The sequence below is a fragment of the Anabrus simplex genome, chromosome X (genome assembly GCF_040414725.1).
Source record: "Anabrus simplex isolate iqAnaSimp1 chromosome X, ASM4041472v1, whole genome shotgun sequence".
Classification (NCBI taxonomy): Eukaryota; Metazoa; Arthropoda; class Insecta; order Orthoptera; family Tettigoniidae; genus Anabrus; species Anabrus simplex.
The window spans coordinates 202,324,627-202,347,771 of NC_090279.1; the positions used below are offsets into that span (position 1 = coordinate 202,324,627).

The window sequence follows — 23,145 nt, forward strand, 5'->3', positions numbered from 1 at the left end:
TGAAGACGACACATACACTCACTCCCCGTGCCAGGGGTATTAACCAATTATGGTTAAAATTCAAGATCCTGCCGGGGATTGAACCCGGGACCCCTGTGACCAAAGGCCAGCACGCTAACCATGAAGCTGGACGCACAGTGATGCTAATTACAGGCAACGTAAGCCCGTAATGTTCTGCATGTAGTGATACTAAGCACGAGTACTGTACAACCTATCCTGATTCACACACTGTTGCTACTAATCACAAACCTATACACACAGCGAACGAGTCCCAACCGCACGCGCACTCAGGCAGCAGCGATCAGTGAGACATTGATGTTTCAAGCGGACAGTGTACGTCAACATGGATAGATGTAAGGATGTAACACATTGACAAAAAAGGGGCAATCGTGTTTGGATGTGCCCGTGGCCATTCGGTGCGTGAATTTGCTGGTGTTTCGCAGCGGACTGTTCAACATATCTACAAGCAGTGGTGTACTGCACGTGGCCACGAAACACGACGTCAGAATTGTGGACGGAACAAAGTCATGGCTGAGAGGGACCGGAGACACGTTTCACGGCTTCTGAATCAAAATCGCTTCCGAACCCTGTATTCCAATGACGCACGTAGTCGAGTATACCGAAGGCCAAATGAATCATTTCATCCTAGATGTGTGCAAGGTCAGGTTCAGCCGGAGGTGGGTTTGTGATGATTTGGGGGTGTTTTTCGTATCATGGATTAATAATAAATAATAATAATAGTATGGCCTCAGCTACCGTTTGCAGACATTTCGATTTGACGCCATCTGGCTGTCTGCTCGTCAATTTCGACGTTCCGGTTTACGCTTGGGCGTCTATGGCTGAGATTTAATTAATTTTGTCGGGTAAATACCAAATGTATCACCAGAGATCTTTTACATGCCGACATCGTACGACATGGAGTGTCGAATGGACTTTTTTCCGCCCTTCAAAAATCCGACTACCTCTGCCGGGTTTGAACCCGCTATCTTGGGATCCGCAGGCCCACACTCTACCACGGACCCACAGAGGCAGCTGTATCATGGATTGTGCCCGCATGATGAGTATGCTATTGAAACCCCGGTTTGTCAAGATGACAACAACAAAGTTCATCGGGCTGGAAGCATATGTGACTGGTGTTATGAACACTCCCCCACTGTATTACATCTCGATTATAACACTGTGTAATAATAATAATAATAATAATAACATCCCGATTAACCTGCAAAATCACCTGACTTGAACCCCATAGAAAATATGTGGGACATGCTGGAACAGCGACTTCAGCATCCTCGCAATTTGGTGGAATGGAGAGATCAAATCCTCAGCGAGTGACTTAACCTGGGTGCGACGTACCTGCACAACCTTGTGGACTCATTCCTAACCGAATCCAGGCGGTTATCAAGCTCAGAGGAGGATTTTTCACGGTATTAACTGATGCTTGCACTGATTTCTCCAGGGGTGACTAATTCTTTCTCGGGTGAGCTTACAACCAGTGTTTATAGATAGAGCCCACATCCGAAAAATTGTTGAAAAAAAACCTACAACCTGTTTTCCAGTCATGGACCGGGGCAGGGATGGAATGAATGAACCAGATATAGGCTGTTAGTACGATGGGGTCGCCACTCCCAAGGTGATTTATTAATGAGTGATAAATGCTGTGAAATGAGAATGCAGAGTGTTGCTGGAATGAAAGATGACGGGGAAAACAGGAGTACCCGGAGAAAAACCTGTCCCGCCTCCGCTTTGTCCAGCACAAATCTCACATGGAGCGACCGGGATTTGAACCACGGTATCCAGCGGTGAGAGGCCGACACGCTGCCGTCTGAGCCATGGAGGCTCCGCAAAATGGTTATCCGCGGATAATTTAAATATTTAACTACAGTATATTACACCCAAGTCCGCCTCTGTGGTGTAGTGGTTAGCGTGATTAGCTGCCACTCCCGGAGGCCCGGGTTCGATTCCCGGCTCTGCCAAGAAATTTGAAAAGTGGTATGAGGGCTGGAACGGGGTCCACTCAGCCTCGGGAGGTCAAATGAGTAGAGGTGGGTTCGATTCGCACCTCAGCCATCCTGGAAGTGGTTTTCCGTGGTTTCCCACTTCTCCGCCTGCCGGGATGGTACCTAACATAAGGCCACGGCCGCTTCCTTCCCTCTTCCTTGCCTATCCCTTCCAATCTTCCCATCCCTCCACAAGGCCCCTGTTCTGCATAGCAGGTGAGGCCGCCTGGGCGAAGTACTGGTCATTCTCCCCAGTTGTATCCCCGACCAAGAGTCTGAAGCTCCAGGACACTGCCCTTGAGGCGGTAGAGGTGGGACCCTCGCTGTGTCCGAGGGAAAAGCCGACCCTGGAGGGTAAACAGATGATGATGATGATGATAGATCTGTTAACATAATACAATAGGGCTAACAGCTGGCACCAGAACCCCTACAGTCGCAGGTTTATGAGAGATTTTCTCTTGTTCCTTCCTTCCGTTAGGTCAATTTACGGCTTTATGGTCTCAAGGGTCTTTATATTGTACCGGTTACGACCTGTACATGAGTATTTTTTGAGCATAAGTTACGCGTAATGTTCCGAGCGCGCCTGGTTTGTTTACCAGCAGCGAGGACCAGCTAGCGAGCGTATGACGACTGTGAGCTGTGACGTAGCCACAGGGGCTAGCTACACCGCCCGCTCGTCTCAACACGTGTTACCAGCCTTGACTGGTATTTTCTGGATTCCAGTCACTTGTTCTAGAGAGTTCGATGGAGAAAATTTTGAAATTTCTATAATAATGATGCTAGCGAATCGAGCGATATATCATCTTGTTTGGGATCACCTAAACGTCCCAATGCTCGAGTTTCAAGCAAATCCATCGAGGGATTCGGGAGATATTCAATCAAACCGTATTATGACGTAGACGTCCCGCATCGAATAAAAGGAGGACCTACTGTAGCCTATTCACACAGTCTCAGCTGAGTAGTCAGCGGGGACACTCTTGCTGCTACTATCATCGTGGAACTCTGTCATTATACAAGTGTGGGAAGACGATTCTTCCAAGTACTATAAAGTGGACTCATAAGACTTCGAGTGTTGTAGAAAATTTTCTAAATCTTCGTAATTGAACTTAGAATATTTACAAGTGTTCGTGAAATGGACTTGTATTATTTACGTGCCTTCGAGACTGAAACTTTTCTAAGTGTTTGGACTTGTATTATTTACGTGTCTTCGAAGCTGGAATTTTTCTAAGTGTTCGTGAAATGGACTTGTATTAGTTACATGGGTTCGAGACCAGAATTCTTCTAAGTGTTCATTGAATGGAGTTGTATTATTTACGTGCCTTCGAGACTGAAACTTTTCTAAGTGTTCACTAAATGGACTTGTATTATTTACGCGTCTTCGAAGCTGGAATTTTTCTAAGTGTTCACTGAATGGACTTGTATTATTTTCATGTGTTCGAGACCAGAACTTTTCTACGTGATCATTGAATGGACTTGTATTATTTACGAGTATTCGAGATTGGAATTTTTCTAAGTGTTCGTGAAATGGACTTGTATTATTTACGTGGAATATTTGCGACTGTTGAGGAACTCATCCTTCTATTAGACAGTGATTGATTAACATAGCTAGTGATGAACTTTAACTTTCCAACGGCTTTAAACAAAGTTAGGATTTCACTTGCATTTACTGAAAGACTTGTACATTTCTCAGTGTTGGTTTAAAAGACTTATACATTTCGTCAGTGAATTTATTTATGTGGAAGGACTTGTGTTTTCGTCAGTGGTCACTCCAAGACTTTATGAATTTCACCAGTGATTAACTTTAAATATATTCAAACTTCCAAGTGAATGGACTTGTGTTTTTCATTCGAGTTTAGGCAAAGACTTGCACCTTCGCCAGTAATGAACTTTGAGTTTAACTATAATTTCACGAGAAGGGACTTGTATTTTTCGTTGCCAAAAGTTATTCAGGGACGAGGATTTTCCTAGTGATAAACTCTAAAATTATTAATACCACTCATATCGTTTTAGGAGTGTTGGAAGTCTTTGCATATAAGTTGATCATCCAATGTTTTCATGGACTCAGTGCTACTAGTGACCTTGGGAACATCAATCCTCTCAGTCTCATTGGGCTGAGGTTGTACATGACTATCTACAACATCGCCTGGATCACCGGGGTTCAACCCGGGCCTCAGAGTTCGAGACATCTCTACTTGCCGTCAATCCAGACAGTCCAGCTGCCTCTGTCTGGGGTATCTGGAGCCCCTGGAATCCCTGGAGTCTTCTGGAACGTGCTTCAACCAGCTTGGCTTGGTGAGCTGGAGAACCCGAGCCATACTATTGGAATAAGAGGAAGACAATCCATTTCTACTTAGAGGTGATGTGCCAATTCATGACTTATTTGAATAAACTCTTGTGCAATCAGAGTCAAAGTTTTTCTGTAGATAACACCTACCTCCTGTACCGAGCCCTAGCTACAATTAATCCAGTTTTTCGCCTTGAGAACTATAATCATGCTACTTTAAAATTTAATCTGAGAGTCGGGCTCTTTTACTGGTACAATATATCACCATTCTCCCATACCACTGTCAAGGGTCGCCTAACCAGAAGTAAAAACAAAAGTATACCGGAGTGAAAATTAATAAACGTTATTATTTACAAATTGTCAGCAAAATTATCCGCACTGCCATACAGTTTGTATCCGCCAAGACACTAACTTGGCGGATATCCGCATCCATGCAGGGCTCTCTAGAATGTAATACTACAGTTTTGTGCCTATTACCGTGTAATCGCTAGAGGTGCACAATTTTAGTTAAAAAGGTGCAAAAATGGTGCCGTGTAATATTCACACAAACATCACCAAAACCAATTTTACATCATATAAAAGGACAAAATTCACTCTTGCCTTCTTTCTTTGTTTGTTTCCTTTTCCTTACTCCCTCGGACTCAGCGAAGGATCCCCACCTCTACCGCCTCAAGGGCTTGAGACTTTGGGTCGAGGGATGAAACTGGGGAGGATGACCAGTACCTCGCCCAGGCAGCCTCACTTGCTATGCTGAACAGGGGCCTTGTGGGAGGAGGGGATGGGAAGATTGGAAAGATTAAGAAAGAAATAATAATTCGTGTGATTAGCTGCCACCCCTGGTGACCTGGGTTCGATTCCCGACTCTGCCACGAAATTTTAAAAGTAGTACGAGAACTGGAATGGGGTCCAATCCGCCTCGAAATGTCAACTGAGAAGAGGGGGTTCGATTCCCAGCTCAGCCATCCTCGAAGTGGTTTTCCGTGGTTTTCCACTTTTTTGCTAATTGTTTTACGTCGCACCGACACAGATATGTCTTATGGCGACGATGGGACAGGAAAGGCCTAGGAATGGGAAGGAAGCGTCCGTGGCCTTAGTTAAGGTACAGCCCCAGCATTTGCCTGGTGTGAAAATGGGAAACCACGGAAAACCATCTTCAGGGCTGCCGACATGCCGACGGTGGGGTTCGAACCCACTATCTTCCGAATACTGGATACTGGCCGCACTTAAGCGACTGCAGCTATCGAGCTCGGTGGTTTTCCACTTATCCTCAGGAAAATGCCGGAATGGTACCTAACTTAAGGCCACGGCCACTTCCTTTCCTCTTCCTTGCCTATCCCTTCCAATCTCCCCCCACCCCCAAGGGCCCTGGTCAGCATAGAACGTGCGGCCACCAGGGTGAGGTACTTTTCCTCCTTCCCAGTTGTATCCCCCGACATAGAGTGTCACACTCCAAGACACTGCCCTTGAGGCGGTAGAGGTGGGATCCCTCGCTCAGTCCGAGAAAGAAAGGAAGAAATACGTTATCTTTACGTCTCACCGACACAGATAGGTCTTATGGCGACGATGGGATGGGAAAGCGCTAGGAGAGGGAAGGATTCGACCGTGGCCGTGATGAAGGGAGAACCCCAGCATTGTCCTTGTGTGAAAATGGGAAACCAAGGAAAACTTAAAACAAATACCGTATTTATATTAAAAATTTGCCAACCCACGTAAGCGATCACCCTCTCTAAAAAAGACTTATTTTTTCGGGAAACAGTCAGTGGTCCCCTAATATCAGGTTTCACTGTATAAATCAGTAGTAAAAGGACCCTTAGTGACCAAAATTAGATGAAAGCGACTATGTTCGAATGTAAAGCACGTGATATGGTTCAAAGATAATGTCAATTTAACCATTTGGACTGTTACTATTTCAATTAATTTCCCTCAGAATTGGGAGAACATTTTTACCTTGACGGGAATATGTTAATTCCTATAATCTTAAAAACTAGCCGCCCCCGGGTGGGCTCGAACCACCAACCTTTCGGTTAACAGCCGAACGCGCTAGCCGATTGCGCCACGGAGGCCCGTGACCAACGATATACTCAGCACTGATAAGCACCCACGGATGCACATTGAACAGGGAGTAACGTACTATATATTTGTTTTAGTTGTTCAAATGCTGACAATATTCACATTTGTTCATGTACGGGATTTCTCAATGCGATGAGTACTGCACAACTTGCAGCGCGCCTAAGCCCACACCTATCGCTGAATGATGCATGCAATTGTTGCTTGGGACGTACGTCGTTCATAGCAACTGCTACAACGGAGAAAATGTGTACACAGGTTCCAAGGTGACCATTGCAGCATAATATTTATATTTTAATTAATCCGTTTATTCACGAGGGTTGGTTTTCCTCCTGGACTCAGCGAGGGATCCCATCTATACCACCTCAATGGCAATGTCCTGGAGCGTGAGATATTTAGTCGGGGTTGAGCATGGGCAGGAGGACCAGTACCTCTCCCGGGCGGCTTCACCTACTATGCTGAACAGGAGCCTTGTGTTGGGGATGGAAAGATCGGAAGGGATAGGAAAGGAAGCGGCCGAGAATGGCTGAGGTGGGAATTGAAGCCCGTCTAGTCACCCGACCTACCGAGGCTGAGTGGACTCTTCCGTTCCAACCCTCGAGCCCGGTTCTCCGGGAAGAGGGGGGGGGGGGGGGGGACGGTTGGCAGCTAATCACACTAACCACTACAGCACAGAGGCGGACCACCACTACCACAACAACATTAATAATAATAGTAATAATGTCCACCTCTGTGGTATAGTGGTTAGTGTGATTAGCTGCCACCCCCGCAGGGCCGGGGTCGTTTCCCGGCTCTGCCACGAAATTTGAAAAGTGGTACGAGGGCTGGAACGGGGTTCACTCAGCCTCGGGAGGTCTACTGAGTAGAGGTGGGTTCGATTCCCACCTCAGCCATCCTGGAAGTGGTTTTCCGTGGTTTCTCACTTATCCTCCAGGCAAATGCCGGGATGGTTCCTAACTTAAGGCCACGGCAGCTTCCTTCCATCTTCCTTGTCCATCCCTTCCAATCTTCCCATCCACCTGCAAGGCCCCTGTTCAGCATAGCAGGTGAGGCCGCCTGGGAGAGGTACTGGTCACCCTCCCCAGTTGTATCACCCGACCCAGAATCTGAAGCTCCAGGACACTGCCCTTGAGGCGGTAGAGGTGGGATCCCTCGCTGAGTTCGAGGGAAAAACCAACCCTGGAGCGTAAGCAGATTAAGAAGAAGAAAACATCCAACTCTCGGCATACATATTTTTCAATTGCTGTTTGTAAGCCGCTTGCAACGCTACATTCCTCCCCCCTCTTTTTAGATGCATCCAACAGTTCAACACTCCCCACATTCAACTTCTAAATACTCTCCGCACATTCATATCGCCCCCGTATTCGCTGTGCACTGTGGGATTCTCATAACCGTCTTACTAAATTTGCAAAAAATTGATTTAGAATATCCCTTTTTTTCTTCTAGACCCCATATTTCTGCCCCATACAAAACTCTGCTTAGCACTAATGTCTTTAATTTTAGTATTGTAATTTATCCCCGGAAATTTTGCCTCTAGAATTTTAACCATAGAGAGGGCCGCAACCCCTTTCCATTTTTCTCTCTTAATACGGTCCTGGAACGGGGTTCACTCAGCCTCGGGAGGTCAACTGAGTAGAGGTGTGTTCCATTCCCACCTCAGCCATCCTGGAAGTGGTTTTCAGTGGTTTCCCACTTATCCTCCAGGCAAATGCCGGGATGGTTCCTAACTTAAGGCCACGGCAGCTTCCTTCCATCTTCCTTGTCCATCCCTGCCTTATCCATTTATAAGCACTCCTAGGTATTCTAGCTTTTCCACTTCCTCTATTCTCTCTCTCTGAACCACCCATTTCCTTTCATTCTTTCTTCTTTTACTCTTACAAATTAATACACCTTCGATTTATTACTACAGTATGTGGTCAAAAGTATCCGGACACCTGGCTGAACATGATGTACAAGTTCGTGGCGCCCTCCATCGGTAATGCTGGAATTCAATATGGTGTTGCCCCACCCTTAGCCTTGATGACAGCTTCCACTCTTGCAGGCATACGTTCAATCAGGTGCTGGAAGGTTTCTTGGGGAATGGCAGCCCATTCTTCACGGAGTACTGCACTTAGGAGAGGTAGCGATGTCGGTCGGTGTGGCTTGGCATGAAGTCGGCGTTCCAAAACATCCGAAAGGTGTTCTATAGGATTCAGTTCGGGACTCTGTGCAGGCCAGTCCATTACAGGGATGTTATTGTCTTGTAACCACTCCGCCACAGGCCGTACGTTATGAACAGGTGTTCGATCATGTTGAAAGATGAAATCGCCATCCCCGAAGTGTTCTTCAACAGTGGGAAGCAAGAAGGTGCTTAAAACATCAATGTAGACCTGTGCTATGATAGTGCCACGCAAAACAACAAGGGGAAGCCCCCTCCATGAAAAGCACGACCACACGATAACACCACCGCCTCCGAATTTTACTGTTGGCACTACACACGCTGGCAGATGATGTTCATCGGGCATTCGCCATACCCACACCCTGCCATCGGATCGCCGCATTGTGTACCGTGATTCGTCACTACACACAACGTTTTTCCACTGTTCAATCGTCCAATGTTTACGCTCCTTACACCAAGCGAGGCGTCGTTTGGCATTGACCTGCGTGATGTGTGGCTTATGAGCAGCTGCTCGACCATAAAATCCGAGTTTTCTTACCTCCCGTCAAACTGTCATAAAACTTGGAGTGTATCCTGATCCAGTTTCGAATTCCTGTGTGATGGTCTGGATAGATGCCTGCCTATTACACTTGACGACCTTCTTCAACTGTCGGCGGTCTCTGTCAGTCAACAGACGAGGTCAGCCTGTGCGCTTTCGTGCTGTACGTGTGTCCCTTCACGTTTCCACTTCACTATCACATCAGAAACAGTGGACCTTGGGATGTTTAGGAGTGTGGAAATCTCGCGTACAGACTTCTGACACAAGTGACACCCAATCACCTGACCATGTTCAAAGTCCGTGAGTTCCACGAAGCACCCCATTCTGCTCTCTCACGATGTCTAATCATTACTGAGGTCACTGATATGGAGTACCTGGCAGCACAATGCACCTAAGATGAAAAACGTATGTTTTGGGGGGTGTCCGGATACTTTTGATCACATAGTGTATTATTCGTTTTCAGGGACCACCTCCTGGCATATTCTGAAACCAGATTCAGACTTCTCTGTAGTCCTCCTGTTAAAGCCATTAGAATTACGTCATCAGCGAAAATCAGTCCTGGGATTTCTTGCTCGTGTACTACCGGCACCGTCCAATTACCTCCTCCGTGCCCTTGCAATATGTCATTTATGAATAATAAAAATGGTATCGGCGATGATTTGCATCCTTGTTTCAATCCAATCTTAGAATCTATCGGAATACTTATTAAATTCTCTTCTAGTTTAATACAACAATATACATTCTGGTATGTCGCCTCAATCGCTCGGATCATCTTTCTTGACACTCCCATCCTTCCTAATTTTTCTATTAACGCTTTTCTACTCACAGTGTCGAAAGCTTTTTCAAAGTCTATTGCAGCTAAGTATACTTTGCCTCTTTCCCTGCTCAGATATTTTTCTAGGATCATCTTCACTGTCAATTGTATAATCTGCTGTACTTCTGCCCTTCATAAAACCACCCTGAAAAATAGACAGTATCGAATTCTTTTCGACCCAATCCCTTAGTCTATTTGCCAGAACTGTGTAAATCTTGCTCAAGGAGTCTAGTATAGCTATCCGTCTATAATTACTTGGGAGGTTTTCTCCCTTTCTTCTTGTATATAAGGCAAATAATTCCAGTTTCCCACTCTTTTGGAAATTTACCGCCGTCGAAGATACTGTTAAATAATTTTACTATGCCCTTCACCATCTGTCTGTATTTGCCTATTTCTCTCCAAAATAAATATTAATACCGTTACTGCCTCCCGCCGACTTACCCCTAACTTTACCTGTCACCTCCAGCACTTCCTCCATTGAAATTTCTTTATCAAGTTCATATATACTAAATTTTACATTTCTCTATAAGACCTCGTTCCCTTCTCCATAATCCAATTTGTCCTTCCTTCCTAATAATTCGCTGAAATAGAGCACCCACTGTTCATGATCAATTCTTGATTTATCAAACCTCTTCTCTCCTTTATTAATTTTGTTTATTCTGTCCCATACTCGTTCAGTTTGATTCATCGTACAGTCTTTATTTATTAACTCTGTTCCTTCGTCCATAACTTCTTGTATTCTTTCCTTAATTTGCAGAAAGCTTTTCTTTCTTCATTTCCTCCGGTTTTCTCCAATCTTTTAACGACATCATAGCTGTTCTCCCTAATTCCTCGCACTCCTTATTATACCACCCTCCCTCTCCTTTCCTCTTTCTTCTCTTGCCTTTGTCGATCCGTGCATCCTTCTTTAATTGGATATTCAGTTAATCCCAACGCTCTGTCAATATTATTTTCCTTTAAGGCTATTTCCCATCCACAGCTAATTAATTGTAGCCCTTTTTCTATAAGGGCATCTAATTCACTTTTTCTATTTTCTGACCATTTATATTTAATGATACTTCTACCCTTTTTAATATTACTCTTTCTATCTCCATCCCTTACTTCTTCCACACTTCTTTCTATCATCACACAGACCGGTGCATGGTGGGATTCAACCCAGTCTCGTACTTCCATCCTTGTGATTTTCCCTAACATGTCTTCCGAGCTAATTACTAAGTCAATAACACTTCCACCCTGAGCCGTAATACATGTCAATTTCCTTTCCCTATCCCCCTCCCAACAACAACTCAAAATGTAGAATTTTCCCACCGCGTACAATTCCAAGAGTTTTATTCCGTAACTATTTATTTCTTTATTTTTACTTCGTCTTTCTCGCCTTATTTTCATCTCATCTTCTTTGCTGTACATTGGGCACAGCTCACCCATTCTAGCATTCCATCTTCTTCAAACTTCCCACTAATGATACTCGTTTCTAATAATAAATCTTCTTCTTCTTCTTCTTGTTAATCTGTTTACCCTCCAGGGTCGGGTTTTCCCTCGGATTCAGCGAGAGATCCCACCTCTACTGCCTCGAGGGCAGTGTCCTGGAGCATCAGACTTTGGTTCGGGGATACAACTGGGGAGAATGACCAGTACCTCGCCCAGATTGCCTCACCTGCTATGATGATCAGGGGCCTTGTCGGGGATGGGAAGACTGGAAGGGAGAGACAAGGAAGAGGGAAGGAAGCGGCCGCGGCCTTAAGTTAGGTACCATCCCGGAATTTGACTGGAGGAGACGTGGGAAACAACGGAAAACCACTTCGAGGATGGTTGAGGATGGAATAGAACCCCGTCTACTCAGTTGACCTCCCGAGGCTGAGTGGACCCCGTTTCAGCCCTCGTGCCACTTTCCGAATTTCGTGGCAGAGCAGGGAATCGAACCTGGGCCTCCGGAGGTTGCAGCTAATCACACTAATCACTACACCATAGAGGCGGACCTAACGAACTTATCATTAGCATATAAGGAGCCCTTGGGGTGACATATGTAAAAGCCAAGCATACCTTCTTTACTCTCCCTTTCTCCCTCCCCATTGTTAAACCTTAGCCAGACCACTGCTTTCAGTTCGTTCCCAATATCCTCTATTAGTTCATTAATCTCTTCTTTAATTAACACCCCCCCCCCGGGTGTTCGCCACTTATTACGCTATTTTTCCTTGACTTATACCTGACCATAAAACCCCCGCCCCCGTTATCTCCTTTCCAATTTCTAGCCACGTCTCTAAGATTGCCACAAACAAACATTCCAGTACGTTTTAACCTCTGTATTACCTAATTTACTTAACAAGCATTCAATATTTACAAATCCTATCTTCCAATCTAGTTATAACTTGCCCTCTCTTCCTTCTATATTTCTTCCCTTATTCTGACTTCTCGTTACTATAACTCTCCCTTTTTCTACCTCAATTCCCTCTTTTCTTTACATTTTAGGGCGTTCTTTACGTTCCTTATCATCCATGCCTGTATTTTTCTTGCCCCACAGATGTATTAGACTCAGAATTCTCCTTTCATCATGGCTTCTTTTCCTTTCATTTCGTCCCTCGAACTCTCACCTTCGTTGTGCACGTGTCCACGGCACTCTGTATTTGCCGTTTCTTGAGAGTCACCCTCCACCACCACCTCCTGAATCCTCATACTTGATCCCACAATGCGCTGGCCACTGGTCCCTTCGTTGTGTTCGGCTCTTACCTCGTCAAGTTCCACCTCTCGTCCTGCGACCTGCCTTTCTTCTTGCCTTGACACCAGGTCCTCTTCCTGCTTGAGCTTCTCTTCCATTACTTGCAATTTCGTCACTGACCAAACTCGTACCCATCTGCCATTGGATACAACCAGCTGTTGGTCCCTTATGTGTGCCCTCAGTCCTTGATGCCTGGTTCTCGCTAAATGTCTCTTTAAAATTTTCAAATTCTCACTCCCTTCTCTTCCCATCTGACTCAGATATTTCCCCTTGTATATTACCCGCATTTCTTAGCACTAGTTCCGCCATCAGGGTAGATAACATCTTAACTTTAATTGGTCTATGTCCTCTCACTTTACCTACCCTTTCCGCGTCATCTATGTCCACTTCACTGATGACGATTTTAATTTTATTTTGAATAACGTCCACTACTTTGTATATTATATCCACTTTGTTCTCTCTCTCCCTTCTTCCTGCACACCGTATACAAATATAATTTTCTTCATACGTTCCTGACTGCTGGTTTCTGCCTCCTTCTTCAATTTAGACACCTCCTCTTCCAGATTTTTAACTTTTTCTTTTAACATCACAATTTCTTTCTCATTACTTCCCACCTTGGTCATTGATTCTTCCGTTTTTTCTTGTAGCCATTTTCTCATATTTCCGAATTCCTTAGCTTGGTCTTGTATCATCTCTTTAATCTGGTCAAATGGACAGATTTCTTTAACTACTCTCTAATCTTCTCGACGTCTTCCCAGCTGATGTTGCTACTAGCATTCGGGTCGAGGTTTAATTCCACGCCCCCGATAACCAGTAGCACAGTTAGCACTGCAGCCACCAATAACGCCACTCCCATCATTCCTAAATCTTCATTGCACTCCGTCCGTTTAGTAGTATTTTCTTAATTCTCCACTGAAATCTCCCAATCGCCGTCGGATATGGCTCAACTCCCACCACACTTCTCGGCACTCGCCACTCAGCATGTCCGCACCTGTTGCTTGCTTAGGCTAGACTGTGTAGTATGAATTACATAGCTTACAAAAAATAAATTAAACGCCACCGGGTGGATTCGAACCACCAACCTTTCGGTTAACAGCCGAACGCGCTGGCCCATTGCGCCACGGTGGCTTTGAAGCAGGAAGGAAGGAAATAATTATTTCTGTAGAATATGAGTCCGCCTTTGTGTGTTTTTTTTTTTTTTTTTTTTTGTTAGTTGCTTTACGTCGCACCAACACCGATAGGTCTAATGTCGACGATGGGACAGGAAAGGCCTAGGAGTTGGAAGGAAGTGGCCGTGGCCTCAATTAAGGCACAGCCCCAGCATTTTCCTGGTGTGAAAATGGGAAACCACGGAAAACCATCTTCAGGGCTGCCGACAGTGGGATTCGAACCCACTAACTCCCGGATGCAATCTCTGTGGTTTAGTGGTTAATGTTATTAGCTTCTACCCCCGGAGGTCCGGGTTCGATTCTCGGCTCTCAGCCTCGAGAGGTCATCGGAGTAGAAGGGGGAGGGTTCTATTCCCTCCGCAGCCATCCTCGAAGTGGTTTTCCGTTGTTTCCCACTTTTCTAACTTACGGCGACGGCCACTTCCTTCCCTCTTCTTCCTTGCCTATCCCTTCCAATCTTCCCTTCCCCCCATACGGCCCCTGTTCAGCATAGCAGTTGAGGCCGCCTGGGCGAGCTACTGATCCTGGGTGGTAAACGGACTAAGGGCCAGTTGTACGAACAAGGAATAAATCTCAGTATAGCTATTCCCGGTATAGCCCATTCCTGGTATATCCTCGAGAAGGAAGAAATACGATGAGATGAGGCCGCTTTGATAAGAGAGCCTTCCATAAGTGTAACAACTCGATTTGACGAAAACACAGTCTCAAAACAATTCAGTCACTAGCTAAATTTCATCATGCATCATGCAAAATTCTCAACATCCAACTACTGCCTCTCCACTCAACGCGTACTAGGCAGGTTACTGTTCGTTCGTTCGTAATCTGTTTACCCTCCAGGGTCGGTTTTCCCTCGGACTCAGCGAGGGATCCCATCTCTACCGCCTCAAGGGCAGTGTCCTGGAGCTTCAGACTCTGGGTCGGGTGATACAACTGGGGAGGATGACCAATACCTCGCCCAGGCGGCCTCACCTGCTATGCTGAACAGGGGCCTTGTGGGGGGATGAGGAGAGATAGACAAGAAAGAGGGAAGGAAACGACCGTGGCCTTAAGTTAGGTACCATCCCGGCATTTGCCTGGAAGAGAAGTGGGAAACCACGGAAAACCACTTCCAGGATGGCTGAGGAGGGAATCGAACCCCGCTCTACTCAGTTGACCTCCCAGCCCTTCCAGCCCTCGTACCACTTTTTCAAATTTCGTGGCAGAGCCGGGAATCGAACCCGGACCTCTCGGGGTGGCAGCTAATCACACTAACCACTACACCACAGAGGCGGACCGGGTTACTGGTATGCGCCCTCAGGTTGACTGCTATCCGCACGGGGGGAAAGGGCTGTACCATGCAGGCATACGCTCAGTAGAAGTATATCTTTTTTCTTCCAGGTGAATAAAGACATATCTGGGAGGAATCTGTATAGATCTGGGAGGGAATAAAGGTATTCTATATCGAAAACACATTTTTCGGCTTACCTGTAGATTCACGACCGTTTCGGAGAAAATGAGGGACGAATTTTCCGTCGTGCTTTCTTCCTTCTTTCCTTCTTAATCTATTTACCCTCCAGCGTTGGTTTTTCCCTCGGACTTACCGAGGGATCCCACCTCTACCGCTTCAAGGGCAGTGTCCTGGAACTTCACACTCTGGGTGGGGATACAACTGGGGATGATGACCAGTACTTCGCCCAGACGGCCGCACCTGCTATGCTGAATGGGGGCGTTGTGGGGGATAGCAAGATTGGGAGGTATAGACAAGGAAGAGGTAAGGAATCGGCCGTGGCCTTAAGTTAGGTACCATCCCGGCATTTGCCTTGGGGAGAAATGGAGGATGGCTGAGGTGGGAATCGAACCCACCTCTACTCAGTTGACCTCCCGAGGCTGGTGGACCCGTTCCAGCCCTCGTAACACTTTTCAAATTTCGTGGCGGAGCCGGGAATCGAACCCGGGCCTCCGCGCATGGCAGCTAATCACACTAACCACTACTTGTGTCGCTAATTTCATGACGATCATTTTCAGATGATCCCGAGTCATTCGACATATTCATGTCAAAAAGAAATCTTTCCGATATTAGGCGACACCTTTGAAAATGCACCTCCACGAAACAAATGCGCGTATACACTCCTACCACTTTACAGTATCAGGTTGAGTAGTAGGGAACTCTTTGGAAAACAAATCTTCCCCTTATCGTAGGAAACCCTCCCTCCTCAAGACCTTCCATTCAATTGCTAATACTCGAAAGTTGACTCGCAAGACGAGGTGGCCGAGTGGTTAAGGCGTTGGACTGCTAATCCAATGTGCTCTGCACGCGTGGGTTCGAATCCCATCCTCGTCGGTAGATTTTGCTTTACCTCTTACAAAACTAGAACACGCGAATGTGTTACGCTAAACAAAATTAAAAGCCATTTCCTGCTCTTGCATGCCATTATATTAGCACCGAACAGAATTTGGAATCCGTATTATCTGTTGTCACATGAATTCTCCGTTCACCCATTCTTGTCATATCAGTGAGGTCAGGTGATAAACAAATACGACCAGTGATCTTTGACCTACTATGGGAGTGAACTGGATTCTGTTGGCTGTGACGTGTTATTGCGTCCAAGGTCGGTTCCCGCCATCAGGGCTAGCTGGTACGGACGTATTTTTGTAACAAACAGTTTTGATTGTTTAACGACAGGCAATTCTAATTACTGCTAGATTCTGTTTATGTTACAGAAAAATTAGCCCATTTAAATAATTCAATAATATATCCTATTGAGTAGTAATCAACCATATCGTGAGATATCCCTTTGCAAATGGGAACCCCCAATTCTAGAGAAAATTCCCTTTGCGAGTGTGAAATCCCATGTGGTGTTGTTTGGGTCGTCAGTCCATACGCTGGTGTGATACAGCTCTCGATGCCACCCTATCCTGTGCTAACAATGCCGGCTGGCGCATAAGGTCACAGGGTCACGTGGCTTCCCTTCTTCTCTTCTTCTTCTTTATCTGTTTTCCCTCCAGGGTCGGTTTTTCCCTCGGACTCAGCGAGGGATCCCACCTCTACCGCCTCAAGGGCAGTGTCCTGGAGCTTCAGACTCTGGGTCGGGGATACAACTGGGGAGGGCGACCAGTACCTCGCCCAGGCGGCCTCACCTGCTATGCTGAACAGGGGCCTTGCGGGGGGATGGGAATATTGGAAGGGAAACAAGGAAGAGGGAAGGCATTTGCCTGGAGGAGAAGTGGGAAACCACGGAAAACCACTTCCAGGCTGGCTGAGGTGGAAATCGAACCCACCTCTACTCAGTTGACCTACCGAGGCTGAGTGGAGCCTGTTCCAACCCTCGTACCACTTTTCAAATTTCGTGGCAGAGCCGGGAATCGAACCCGGGCTCCGGGGGTGGCAGCTAATCACACTAACCACTTCACCACAAAGGCGGACACTATTACTTCTAAGCTGTGAAATCTGACTTCAGGATAGAGCGTAAAATCGGATATATCAGCTCCCGGTCACAACGCCCATGTGACCATAGAGCAGACGTTTAATGTCATGATGTCTCCAAACATTGCCGTTGGCTATGTTTCTTGGAGAAGAGGCCTGTTGTAATGAGAGATGCCCGGTCACAAGCAAACTGTGACCGAGAAGGGTAGCAGGTACAGTAGTTATCTGGGGGGGGGGAAACCCTACACAGTTCACTGACTTGTATTTCCAAACGTGCTATTGTTGAAAATAATGCTACAACCATACTAACGTCATTAGACAGAATAAAGATATTCCTGAGAAGTACAATGACAACTGATAGGTAAAAATACGCAAAAACATTTGCTACAGCTGAAGAAAGAAGGCTGCATCTGACATAGGAAGTAGTGATAAGGTAAACTTAGGTGTGTTTTAGCATTCTGCCTTTTATTGTTTATACTTGCATGTATAAATATGTGTGAGTATTTAGACTTACAGTATATTGTGCACGTCTGTATTTAACCCATAACGTGTCCCTCCTATACGAAACTTCACGAGCCACCACTGTGTGCTACGTAACGACTACAACATTCTTCTTCTTCTGCTGCTTCTAGAGTATATGCCTTGCCCAGTCTCCCGGACGTCGGCGATCAGCATAAACAGTGTTCTTCGATCTTCAGCAACACGGTAGAGTTGTCCGTCGGTTCGTATTCCTTGAATGTCCTTGAAACATGACGTTCTTTTTCTGCCTACTCGTTCTCTTTCGAATTTGCCCTTTAAAATGAAGTGTCCTACTGCATATATCTCACCACGTAACGCATGCGCCAAGTATAATACACACTTTTCCTGCATTTGATCTTGATCAGTAGTTCTCTTTTAGAGTTTGCTCTCTCTAATATTTGTGCTCTATCCAGGAGACTCTTAGCATCCATCTATGAAACCACATTTCTAGAGCTTCCAGCCTTTTCATGGTGGCCGTTTTTAAGGTCCAAGCTTCAACTCCATAAAGCAAAATTGACCAAACGTAATATTTAACCATGCGCTATCTCAGTTTTAAGTTTAAGGCGTCATCACACAGTAAAGCCTTCATTTTCTTGAATACTGATCTTAGCATTTCTATACGGGTCTTAATTTCGAGATCTGGGTTTAAATCATCTGATATCTAACAACCACAGAGGCGGACACTATTACTTCTTGTTGACCTTTCAGTTTCAGAATAGATTTAACACTTTCTCGACTGAAAACCATTAGTTTAGTTCCCTTTGTGTTGATTGTGAGACCCATTTCTTTTCCAACTGTATTAAGCTTATCTCAAGTACAGTTGTACGCTTCCAATACTACTGGCGTCCGACTCGTTGGCTGATTGGTCAGAGTACTGGCCTTCGTTTCAGACGGTCCCGGGTTCGATTCCCGGCCGGGTCGGGGATTTTAACCTTAATTGGTTAATTCCATGGGCTCGAGGGCTGGATGTTTGTGCTGTCTCCAACATCCCTGCAACTCACACACCACACATAACACTATCCTCCACAATAACACGTTCGTTGATCTACCCCTACGGTTTTTACCGGGTACACTTCCCTCAAAAACAAACTGAACAAGATGCTGGTGCTGGTGATGGCAATTACTGTCGTAAGAGGAAAGACAACTGGGCAACCATCCTCTATTAATACTTATCAGAGAGAAAAGAATCGACACTTCGAAAAATGAAGTTATCGGCCAAAGAAAGACGAGGGTCGCGAAGGGCGTGAAAACGAAAGACTGCCTAAGCCTCGAATGCTCTAATACCGTCGGGATCGGAAAGGAACAGAGGTCGGTAGATGCAGAGTGGGTCTCGGCCCATAAGTGGCCACGGCTGGTCCGTGGTCCAACAGCTCTGCACTCTTACCGGCCAACCGAGCCTCTGCATTCGCGAGACGGGACAGGGCTGGACCTCACGTCTGGCCCCAACCGTTGGCTGTTCTGAGAATGGTTTTCGGTGGTTTTCCATTCTCCTGCACTAAGGCGAATGCCGGGACAGTTCCTAGTATAGGACACGGCCGCCAACCCCGACACCTTCTCCGAGCATCTCCTTCACCGTAACAAATCTCCCGGCCTGAGAGACGGCGTCACCGCCTAAGAGGCCCGCCACCCCTTTCAGGGGAGGAATTAAAACATTTTAGTAGCATTAGTAGGAACATGAGTTGACCAAGGAAGGTCGGATAGCATAGATGAAAGTGAGGAGCCTGCACAAGTAAGTGGAAAGCAATGCCAGGACTCAGCTAATGGCCCCGTGGTCGCCAATCCATGCTGTTAAGTTAAGAGACCCTGGGGCCCCTTTTAGTTGCTTCTTACGATACGCACGGAATACCGTGGGTGTTATTCTACCGCCCCCACCCACAAGGCGGGCTCCGATAGGGACGTAGGGGATATGGGTGTGCACAACATAGTCGACACTGATCGGTTCTCGCATATCATATTAGGAGGTGGAAGGCTTCGAAGTGAAATTGTTCCTTGTTTGTCTCGAAGTAAATTCCCTATGCGCCATTTCTCGAGACTTACGAAAAAATAGTTCTGTCCACCACAACAGGTAGAATATAATGCATAGACTGTCAAAAGGCATAAAATAGGGAATTATACAACAAATAGCCATAACCCCCTAAAAATAGGCATTTATAGGAATAATAAAACCAACAAATTCTTGCTAAAAAGACCCTAAAACAGTTTTATATCCTAAAAGCCCATGTTTCCGTATTCAGGAATAAAATAGGCAAATAGGCAAAATCTCATCCCTAGTGATAACAGGCTACATATTAACCGTACAAAATTAGTAAACAAATTAGAAAAAGAACAAGAAAATTTATATGAGTACCCAGCATTCGAGCAAAAGGGAATTCAGTAACAAGTGCCTGTATTTGTTTATTGAATAATCTAGTTCTTTCTTTCTTAATCTGTTTACCGTCCAGGGTTGGCTTTTCCCTCGGACTTAGCGAGGGAACCCACCTCTAGCGCCTTAAGGGCAGTGTCCTGGATCGTGAGACTTTGGGTCGGGGTTACATATCTGGGGAGAAGGACCATTACTTTGCCCAGGCGACCTCATCTGCTATGCTGAACAGGATAGACAAGGGAGAGGGAAGGAAGCGGTCGTGGCCTTAAGTTAGGTACCATCCCGGTATTTGCCTGGAGAAGTGAGAAACCACGGAAAACCACTTCGAGGATGACTAGGGGGGAATCTAATACCCTCTACTCAGTTGTCCTCCCGAGGCTGAGTGGACGCCGTCCTAGTCCTCGTACCACGTTTCAAATTTCGTGACAGAGCGGCAATCGGACCCGGGCCGCCGGGGATGGCAGCTAATCACACTAACAACCACACCACAGAATGATCTAGCGTCAGCGAATATATCATCTCTCTGGCCAAGATATGAGGGCGGGTTGGGTAGATGTGATGGAGGAAGGAGGTGGGTAAAGAATATGAAAAAGGAAGAGATCGGAGGGAGTACCTCTGACCTAAGGGGTTCGCAACTTGATTTTTAAATCATAATTCGTTACAAGAGGGATATCCTTTTTTTTTTACATGTACATTTAAATATATAAGTTTTACAGTTCAGCAGTACTTGGAATATTACCATCAATTAAAAGATTTTTCTTCGTCGGGTCCTTCGCCGAGGTGCTCTATTCTAAAGAAAGGGTGGCAAATATGTGAAGAATGACATTTCTCTAAAAATAATATTAATAATCGTATGGCCTCAGCTACCGTGTGCAGAGAATTCAATTTGACGCCATGTGGCTGTCTGCTCGTCAATTTCGACGTTCCGTTTTACTCTAGACCCACTAGATGGCAGACCGAGTAAACCGAAACTCTCTTGGGCGTCTATGGCAGAGATTTTATGAATTTTGTCGGGTAAACACCGAACGTGTCACCAGAGATCTCTTACATGCCGACATCGTACGGCATGGAGTGTCGAATAGACTTTTTTCCGCCCTTCAAAAATCCGACTACCTTTGCCGGGTTTGAACCCGCTATCTTGGGATTCGGAGGACGACACTCTACCACTGATCCACAGAGGCAGCTTGACATTTCCCTGATGCATTCACAAGCCTACGGTTGACAGGATGTAAGTTATCGGTGTTTGCAAAGACTGGAGAGGATGTGATTCTATGAAGCAGTCGCTTGAGGTGGTAGACCTGTGAATGTGTTCAAACAAGGGTTTCCAATGGTGTAATATCGAAGTGCGAATTTAGGCCGGATTGGGTGGTTAGAAAGTGAATACTGAATGTCTGCTTTGCTGCGGCTTGTAAGCGAGAGAGAACTAAGGGTCTGTTGCAGGTGTGGATATTTAAGTAATGAAATAGTGACAAAGCGAACTAGATCCTCGACTGTAGGTGACTGAAAAAGGGAACGGTTATGTGATGTAGAGTGATGAATGGTTCTGATAGAGGCTACGAATTCCGTGTGATTTTTTGAGGAGGTGCAAGGCGGCGATAGTAGCGGCAGAATACACTGCATTATTACCTCCACAGGCATGGGATTGGGGTTGATGCATACATGAACACTTGGGTGTAGAGTGATCTTGATTGTAACGTCCACATTTAGGAGCCTTGGCTATACACTGAATGACGGTATGATTATTGTAGATGAGACAGCGTTCACACTGGATGGCTTGTGGATGTGGGGTGTGAGATGGTTCCACTTTATGCTGATGTCTATGTAATGGAAACTCTCCTGACCAAGATACGGTCAAGAGCATCCGACGATGGCAAAAGGATTGTCACCGTGTAGGTTGGACCCATGGAGTTCTTGATTCTGAATGCCTTCTTCACTGGGATGCCTTCCGCGTGAAGTTGGAAGATGATTGTTTCTTCTATCATAGAGGGGTCAACACCTCGTATTACACAACTCCGAAGGCGGCAGCGTGATTTGGAGGGTGGAATTTTGGAGGGTAGCATTTAGGTGGGAGTAGTTGAAAAGGGGTACTTGATCCAAGTTCCTGCTCCTGTTGCAGTAGTGAGTTAAGTGGCCGCGGTCTCCCCATTTACTCGAATGACGACTCCAGTTGTTATTCGGATGTCCGCCATATCCTCACGGCGCATACTAAATCTGAGCAGGGTGGAGAAAATGGCGTGGAGAGACTGGAACTCGGGGGCAGGATTGGAGAGTAGAAATGAATGCGTTCCTGAGGTAGTCGAACCATGGGCGCCCGCAGGATCTTTCCCAGGGAGGGGGGGGGGGGGACATTGACAATTTTCTTGAATATAAAAACCAATATAACGTCAGCAACATTAACTTGTTTACAGAAATTTCCTGTTATAACATATACCAGATGACGGTCAGTAAGTTCAGTTTATGAAGTAATCTGGTATGATATCAAACAACTGAACATCAACATTTTTAGAATTCCAGGGGGTGGGGGCAGGCGCCCCCTCCCCACCCCTTGCGGGCGCCCATGTTTCGAACTGAAGCAAAACAGCATATACCAGCTATTTTAATAGAGTAGGTGAGTTGCCAAGTTGCAAAGAGCCTTAAGTCCATTATACCTTTTTTTCACAAACAAAGAAAAACGTGTTATTTTTGTGTGCAAGAGGTAGGATCACAATTCTTTCAGCATAAAATTAGAAAAATGTTTGATTTTAAATGAATGTGCAAAATAAATGAAATTTCTATGTTTCTCTAGATATTTAAATGTTCAGTTTGGACATGAGGCATTTTGATGCATTACATTAAACATAAGGGTATTTGCAACAGTAAACAGCTTAATGTAATTAATGGTATATGGTATGCTACAGTACAGGGAACATAAACTTAGGTGGACTGGAGGAAGGAAGAACTGAAAAATAATTTAATTACTATGGTATATTATATTAATTTGTTTTACGTATTCGAAGATAGCGCGCGCGTCCTTCTCTGCCCTGCTAATTTCTTCTTGCTGCAAGCTCTGTTCCAAAGCCCTATTTTCCTTGGTTTTTTCTTTATCCCCATGCCCATCATCACCAACTTTACTGTCTCTAAC

General features: G+C 45.7%; 3 non-coding genes across 3 annotated transcripts; 1 reads left to right on the forward strand and 2 right to left on the reverse strand.

The window, feature by feature from the left end:
* Positions 1 to 6,270: 6,270 nt before the first annotated feature.
* TRNAN-GUU (transfer RNA asparagine (anticodon GUU)) lies at positions 6,271 to 6,344 on the reverse strand. The gene has a single exon. It is a non-coding gene; the product is annotated as a tRNA-Asn (tRNA).
* A 7,281-nt stretch (positions 6,345 to 13,625) lies between these two features.
* Positions 13,626 to 13,699, reverse strand: TRNAN-GUU (transfer RNA asparagine (anticodon GUU)). Its single transcript has one exon. It is a non-coding gene; the product is annotated as a tRNA-Asn (tRNA).
* A 2,279-nt stretch (positions 13,700 to 15,978) lies between these two features.
* On the forward strand, positions 15,979 to 16,060 carry TRNAS-GCU (transfer RNA serine (anticodon GCU)). The gene has a single exon. It is a non-coding gene; the product is annotated as a tRNA-Ser (tRNA).
* Positions 16,061 to 23,145: the final 7,085 nt, after the last annotated feature.